The sequence below is a fragment of the Myotis myotis genome, unplaced genomic scaffold (genome assembly GCF_014108235.1).
Source record: "Myotis myotis isolate mMyoMyo1 unplaced genomic scaffold, mMyoMyo1.p scaffold_m19_p_2, whole genome shotgun sequence".
Lineage (NCBI taxonomy): Eukaryota > Metazoa > Chordata > Mammalia > Chiroptera > Vespertilionidae > Myotis > Myotis myotis.
Window position 1 is genome coordinate 98,038,615 of NW_023416324.1, and position 8,300 is coordinate 98,046,914.

The 8,300-nt window shown below is 42.6% G+C and overlaps 1 pseudogene; it reads left to right on the plus strand.

Annotated features, from left to right (window-relative positions):
- Positions 1-4,589: 4,589 nt before the first annotated feature.
- LOC118677659 lies at positions 4,590-6,023 on the plus strand (annotated as a pseudogene).
- The last annotated feature ends 2,277 nt before the right edge of the window (positions 6,024-8,300 follow it).

Genomic DNA, 8,300 nt, shown 5'->3' on the forward strand with positions numbered 1-8,300 from the left:
AGGACATATGTTCAAAAACATGAAGATCCTAATCTTTCACTTCTGACTTAACCGTTAAAGGAACATCTTACCAAGAGACAATCTGTGAAGACAATAAGAGGTTGTTTGTTGTCGCAACTCCTAGCATTCAAAGAAATCTCTGTCAAAAATGTCCCTGCCCAGCCCGGCCTTCGTGGATCAGTTGGTTGAGCATCGACCTATGAACCAGGAGGTCATGGTTTGATTCCTGGTCAGGGCACATACCTTGGCTGTGGGCTGGATCCCCAGTGTGGGGAGTGCAGGAGGCAGCCGATCAATGATTCTCTCTCATTATTGATGCTTCTATCTCTCACTCCCTCTCCCTTCTTCTCTGAAATCAATAAAAATATATTTAAAAACAAAACAATTTTCCTGCCTGGCTGGTGGTGCTGAGTGGTTGAGCACTGACCTATGCACCAGCAGGTCACTGGTTTGATTCCCAGTCAGGGCACATGCCCAGGTTGCAGGCTCAATCCTCAGTGGGGGTATGTAGGAGGCAGCTGATCTATGTAGATGTTTCTCTCTCATCAATGTTTCTATCTCTCTTTCCCTTCCTCTCTCTTTAAAAAATCAATAAAAACATTTTAAAAAATATTCCCTGAACATAAGCTAAAGAAAGAGAAACTTCAATGAAAGCAAACAAGGAATATATTCTTTCCAAAAATACTTTGGAATAGTAAGTAAACTAGAAAATCATCAACAATTATTAATGAGCTAACCCTAAGGAAGAGTGAAAAATCTGACTTCTAGAGTTACTTCATTGTAATATACAAATTCCAGATATCAATGAAAAAAATTCAAGGCATGCAAAGAAACAGGAAAGCCCATTTAATAGAACAAAATAAATGGACAGAAAACATCCTTAGGGAAGTCCAATCATTGGATTTACTAAGCAGAGATTTTAAAACAATCATTATAAGTGTGCTCAAAGAACTAAAGAAAATATTGAACAAATAAATATAAAAATAAAGAAAACAATGAATAAACAAAATTAAAATGTCTTTAACACCAGATTGCCCAAGGAAGTCATTTTGACTGCTTTTTAATTTCAATTAGAAAAACAATTATGTATATAAGGACACAATGTCTTAGATTTTTGTGACTTTTTGTACAACATATAAATGCGTTTATTAATAATTGTAGTTACCTCCCCCCTCCATTTCCGGTATATATATGTGTGTTATACCTATATTGCCCAAAAGCAGTCATTTTGACTTCTTGGGAAATTTTAAATAATCAAATGACTCTTATTATTGAATTGAGTAAATTTCTTATATGACCAGTTCGGCTCTGTATTGAAATAACAGTTTTCATTTTTTTTTCGATTACCGTCACATGATAACATACAAGTACATGATAAATTGTCGATACTTGATAAGTTGCAGTTGCTCAATAAGCTAAACTAGTACTTGTTATTCAAATCTTTATGCAGTGATACTTGTTCTAATAAGTTGTTTATTTTATTTCTTTTGCTCCCTAAATTCATGAAAGAAATGTCGAAGAGAAGGGAGTTACTGGAAAAGCTAACGAACATAAGTGAAGAGTGCTCTGATATAGAATCAGATGCAACAAATTCTGAACTATCATCTGAAAATGAAGCGGATTATATTCAAAGTGAAACATCTGACACTGAAGATAGCGATGAAGAGTCGATCACCAATGATGAAAATGAAAGTGCCATCAATATGCCCAGGAAAAGGTGTAGGGTGCTAAGTAGTTCAGACTCTGATGAAGAAACTGAACACACCTTTCAGGAGACTGAAACAGCTGCCGATGGTACTGTGTGGTCAAAATTTGACGAAGGTGGTAATCCTGGAAGGTTACCATCTACTTGTATTTTCAAGGGTGTGAAAGGGCCAACAGGCTACGCAAAAAGGAACATTATGGCAGATAATCTTATCAGTGCATTCTCGTTGATAATAGATAACTATATTATCAAACATATAAAAAAGTGCACAGAAGAAGAAGGCTGCCGAATTTTGAGGAACGATTGGACAACAACATTACCGGAAATACGTGCATTTACTGGGATTTTATATGCTCGTGGAGCCTACGAGGCAAAAAATTTAAAACTGAGTTATTTATGGTCAGCAAAGTGGGGTCCTGAATTCTTCAGAAAAACTATGGCCAGAGAAAAGTTCAAGCAAATCCTACGATTTATTCGTTTTGACAAAAGAACCGAAAGAAGTAGGCACCTACAAACAAATAAGTTTGCCTTGGTTTCGGAAATATGGGACAAGTTCATTGAAAATAGTCAAGCTTGCTATCACCAGGGCAAAATATAACAGTTGACGAGCAATTATTTCCGTCAAAAGCCAGGTGCAGGTTTACACAGTATATGCCTAATAAACCCAACAAATTTGGCATCAAATTCTGGCTTGCATCAGATGTTAATAGCAAATATGTTTTGAATGGTTTTCCTTATTTGGGGAAAGATGAACAACAACCATCCTCAATGCTTCTCAGTGAACACGTTGTTCTGAAACTTGTGGAAGAAATATCACGACCGATAACTTTTTCACTAGCCTGTCACTCGCGACAAAATTATTGGACAAACAAACAACTCTAGTTGGAACTATTAGAGGAAACAAAAGAGAACTACCCAAAGCAGCCAAACAAATGAAGGATAACATGCCTCGTTTTTCCACTCTGCTATATAAATCAGAGAATTGTGTTCTTACAATATATAAAAGCAAACCAAATAAAAGAGTAGCTGTTCTAAGTTCTAAGCATAAATTTGTGAAAATTGATAAAAGTAATAAAAAAATGTTACCGGAATCTATTCAATTTTATAACAGCACAAAATTTGGAGTTCATATGGCGGATCAAATGGCCAGAAAATACTTAATAAAAGCTAGTTCTTGTAGATGGCCCCTCCAAATATTTTTCAATATTTTAGATTTGGCTGCTATAAATGCTTGGATCCTTTACAAAGAAACGACAGGAATACAACTACAATGAAAAGAGTTCTTGTTTCAATTAGCAGAACAGCTTTCCACCGAATACAGAGCTGCAAGACAGAAAAATTCATCAGAACATGAAGACCCACAAAGATCAACTGCAACATCATCAAATGCAACCCATTCTAACAAACGCAAAATTTGTCAAGTACGACTTTGCCACAACAACAAAACAAATAATATATGTGAAAAATGTCAAAAGTATGTTTGCGGAAGATGTACACATAAAAAGATTTCCATTTTCATTTGCATAAAATGTACAAATAATAATGCATAAATTATTTTTTTTCCGTGAAGTAAATTTTTTTGTTAATATTTACTAATAACTTGTTATATAACTGTAAATAATATACAAAATATTACAACTTAATTTTAAACAAATTTCTTTACACATTAGTTATTCTTTCACAATGCAGTCATTTTGACTGCTTTTGGGCAATATAGGTATATACTAAGTTTCAGTGTTTCTAGTGTTAAGGATATAGAAAATATAAAGAGGAACAAAGCAAAAATACTAAAGCAGAAAAAGACAATAACTGAATAAAAATTTTACTAGAGGTGATCAACAGTAGATTTGAGCAAGCAATAGAAGAAATCAGTGAACTTAAAGGTAAGACTATTAAAATGATCAAGTCTCAGGGGCAGAAAGAAAAAAAAATAAGAAAATGAACACTGCCCAAGGGACTTATGGGACAGCAAGAAACAGGTCTTCTTATGTTTTATGGCAGGGGTCCTCAAACTTTTTAAACAGGGGGCCAGTTCACTGTCCCTCAGACCATTGGAGGGCCGGACTATAGTTTTAAAAAAAAACTATGAACAAATTCCTATGCACACTTCACATATCTTATTTTGAAGTTAAAAAACAAAACGGGAACAAATACAATATTTGTATTTGCATGTGGCCTGCGGGCCGTAGTTTGAGGACCCCTGTTTTATGGAAATTCCAGAAGAAAAGAGAGAAAATAGGATAGAAAGATTCCTTGAATAGCAATGTCCAAAAACACGGTTCAAATTTGACAAAAGACATGAATGTGCATATCTAAGAAGTTCAATGAACTCAATGCAGTATAAATTCAAAAAGATCCACATCAAGATATCCATATATATGTAAAAAGCCCGCGACCATGACAACCAGGATGAACAAATGACGGGTCCATCTTCCTGGCCCTCAGACTGCAATTGATCAGGGGATGGCTAACGGGGAAACTGAGGTCCCTCAGGCTCCGATCAATTGGTGGCGGAGGCAGGGTGGAACTGGGGACTGGTGAGTGGGCAGAAGTCAGACCTCTTGGTCCCTCCTCCCGGCCCTCAGGATGCAATCAATGGGTGGCAGTGGCAGGGTGGAACTGGGGACTGGCTTCCTTAGTAGTCCTGCAGGTTCAATCTCCAGAGGACAGTCCAGGCACCAACAGACCATCACCGCCGGCATGATCTCAGCAGCACTGCTGGCTTCCTGGAACTCAGCCTCGGGCACTGCAGCTGCTTCCCCTCCCTAGACACTCCACAAGGAAGAAAAGATACTGCCAGCAGCACCAGGGGTGACCAGCCGTGACTGCTCTCCCCATGCTTCCTCCAGGTCGCTCAAGTTGGCCCCTGCCCACTCCACTCCAGATGAAGTGTGAGCACTGCACACAGAAGGAATGTAGTACAAAAACAAAAACCAATGACCAAGAGAATGCCACAGTCAACGTCTGGAGTCTGGCTCAGGAGAATGAAGAGAAGGGAGAATTCCATAAGTTGGCTGACGCCAAGATATTTCTGAGTGACTGCCTGGCATGTGACAGTTGTATGACTGCAGAGGAAGGAGTCCAAGTTTCTCAGAAGAACACCCAGGGCTTCTTCCGTGTTCTGAACCTTAATAAGAAATGTGATACCTCACAGCACAAGGTTCTGGCAGTGTCCATGTGTCCTCAGTCTCTGCCTTATTTTGCTGCTACATTCAGCCTCAGTGTCACTGATGCATTCAGAAGGCTCTACAGCTTCCTCAAAAGCTTTGGGGCACACTGTCTTTGACATGAAGATAGCTGCAGACTTCAGCCTCCTGGAGAGTCAGAAGGAATTTGTGCATCGGTACTGCCAGAACCATGAGGAAGAGCCCCAGCTACCCATGCTGACCTCCACCTGCCCCAGCTGGGTCTGATATGCAGAGCGGTGCTGGGTCACCCCATCACCCCAACCTCTGCAGGCCAAGTCTCCCCAGCAGATCATGGGCTCTCTGGTGAAGGATTACTTCTCCAGATGGAAGAACCTGTCCCCAGACAAGATTTTCCTCACCATTGTGGCCCTGTGTTATGACAAGAAACTGGAGGCCCTTCGAGAAGATGTTCCCACAGCTTTGCATAGTTCCCACAGCTTTGCATAGTTCCCGGGGTGCTAACTGCGTGTTAACCTCAGGTGAAATTGTCCAGATAATGGAACAAAGTGACCTCACCTCGAATGATGCCACCTTGGACACTCTGTTTGGAGACATGAAGGAGGAAGAGATGAGGCTCCATGAGGGTGCCAGCTCCGACAGGTACCTGGCGCACATTTTCAAGCACATGGCCAAAGAGCTGTTCAACGAGGACGTGGGAGTACTCACCTACCGCACCCTGAGGAACAAAGACTTCCAGGAGGTTACCCTTGAAAGGGACGGAGTGGTTCTACTACGCTTTGAGGCTGCTTAGGCTTTTGCAACATCCAGAAGTGGTCTTGAAGTTGTAGAGGGGCAAGTTCCCCTGCCACTTCGTGGAGGTTCTGGCCTGCGCTTGGGATGCTAAAGCATCAGGGGCCAGGCCCAGGTAGAGGACAGGCATGCAGACAGGGCACTGCTGCGGCAGATGGAAGGCATCTATGCTGCCATCCCGGTGTGGCCCCCGGAGACCAGCGTCCATGTGCAGGAGCTGTACCAGGAGTGGCTGGTGGGGGGCGACTCCTTCCAGGCCCAGGCAGCCCTGCACACCACCTAGCAGGGCCCAGGGCAGCCTGCCAGAACATCAAGTGGTAAAGGTCCAGCAGACGCCCGGCCTGCAGGCCGCCTGAAGAGGGGTGTCAGATGTGTGAAGGAAAGGCTTAGCATCTCTGTCATCACTTTGGTTTTCAGAATTCCCTGCTCCCCATCTGTCAGCTCCCTCACTCTGAGGGGTGCTGTCATCAGCACATGGTGCAACTGGAATATTGTATCTCGAGAGGATTACCCCAATGTATGTATCCTTTTATCCAACAATGAAAAAAATCCCAAAGAACAAGAATGGAGACAGACTACTGTCCTTTAGGCTTAAAAAAACCTCAGAAGTGTCCTGCGAAGAGCTGAGATTTGGTTCTGTCCACGTGCCTCAGAGAGATTGGATGAGGAAATGCCCTGATTTGGCCCTGACTTTATCCCTTATGTTACTCTTAAAGGTGTCTTTGTCACAATGTGAATAAACTACCACGTTTTGGAATAGGGGTTCATATGAAAGTCTGCATTCCCAACTTTTCTTGAAACATATCTGTGTTCTACAGCTGTGGCCACCATCCTGAGACCTGGTCCTGTCGACCAGGTCCTGTCACTGGAAATCAGGGGGCACTGGAGTGGAGCTCCCCTCCCTCCATGCCCTTTTACATTCAGGGATTGAGCTGAACTCACTTTGGGGGAGGCCTGGCAAGGGTGACAGGTGTCACAGATGGAAGGATGGAGAATGGTGAGGCAGACACCCTGCTTGGTCCCTCCCTGGTTGGGGTCAGGCAGATGAAAGCTGGCCAGCCTACCCCACAATTGGGTGAGATAGCGTCCTCTGTGTCCGCCTCTCACCCCTTGGGCCCAGCCACTCCCCTCAGCTCCTGGCAGCCCTCTGCATTCCACGACAGTGTGCCCTGCACTCACATGCTGCTCTCCCTAAATGAGAAGGAAGAGAGCAGTTGGCCCACAGACAACTACACAGAAAGATAGGGCTCATGGCTGGTGAGCACAGTGGCGGTGGCAGGAGCCTCTCCTGCCTCCGTGGCAGCGCTAAGGAGCAGCCAGCCAAGTGGTAAGGAGCAGTGAGCAGGCAGGCGGTAAGGAGTGAGGGGTCCCAGACAGCAAGAGTGATTTCCAGCTGTCAGGGGGGAACGGGCCTAAGCCAGCAGACGGACATACCCTGAGGGGTCCCAGACTACGAGAGGGTGCAGGCTGGGCTGCGGGACCCACTCCCCAGTGCACAAATTTCATGCACCAGTCCTCGAGTATTATAATAAAAGAGTAGAAAGACAAAGGTAAAAACAGAATCTTAAAGAGAGCAAGAGAGAGCAACTTGTCACATTCAAAGGATCCTCAATAAGGTTATCAGCCACTTTCTCATCAGATAGCATAAAGGTCATGATATATTTAAAGCACTAAAAGAAAAACAAAATAGGCAAGAAAAGAAATAGAAGGCATTTGAAAATGAGGGGGAAAAGCTATCTAATCATAGATGGCATAACCCAATATACAGAAAATTCTAAAAGAATTCACAAGAAAATGCCCAGCTGGTATGGCCCAGTGATTGAGCATTGACCTATGAACCAGAAGGTCACAGTTCAATTCCTGGTCAGAGCACATGCCTGGAGTGCAGGCTTGATCCCCATTTTTGGGGGGGGGGGGGAGGGGGCATGCAGGAGGCAGCCAATCAATAGTTCCATCTCATCATTGATGTTTCTATTTCCCTCTCCCTTCCTCTCTGAAATCAATAAAAATATATATTAAAGAGAAGAAAAGAAAACAATTGGATTTACAAGAGTATCCAAAACAACAACAACATAGAAATGAATTTAACCAAAGAGGTACAGTGGGGCCTTGACTTACGAGTGTCCTGACTAATGAGTTTTTCGAGATACGAGCCACCTCTCGGCCAATTTTTTGCTTTGAGTTGCGAGCTAAAATTCGAGTTACGAGCCAGCTTCAGATACCCCACCGCTAGTTGGCGCAGAGAACTTCACAGTGAACACCACAACATCAGCCCAGCATCACATGTCTCACTTGTTCACTTCTTGATTTGACATACGAGTAATTTGAGTTATGAGCTCTGTCACGGAACTAATTAAACTCATAAGTCAAGACCCCACTGTATTTTACACTTTCTGACTTATACACTGAAAACTATGTAATATTGCTGGAAGAAATGAAAGAAGACTTAAATAAAGGAAAAGACATCCTGGGTTCATGCTTTACAAGATTTAGTATTGTTTAAAAAAAGACCCCGAATAGCTGCAGCAATCCTGAGAAAGAACAAAGTAGGTGGGATCTCAATACCAGATATCAAGCTGTATTACAAAGCCACTGTTCTCAAAACTGCCTGATGCTGGCACAAGAACAGACATATAAATCAATGGAATAGAATAGAA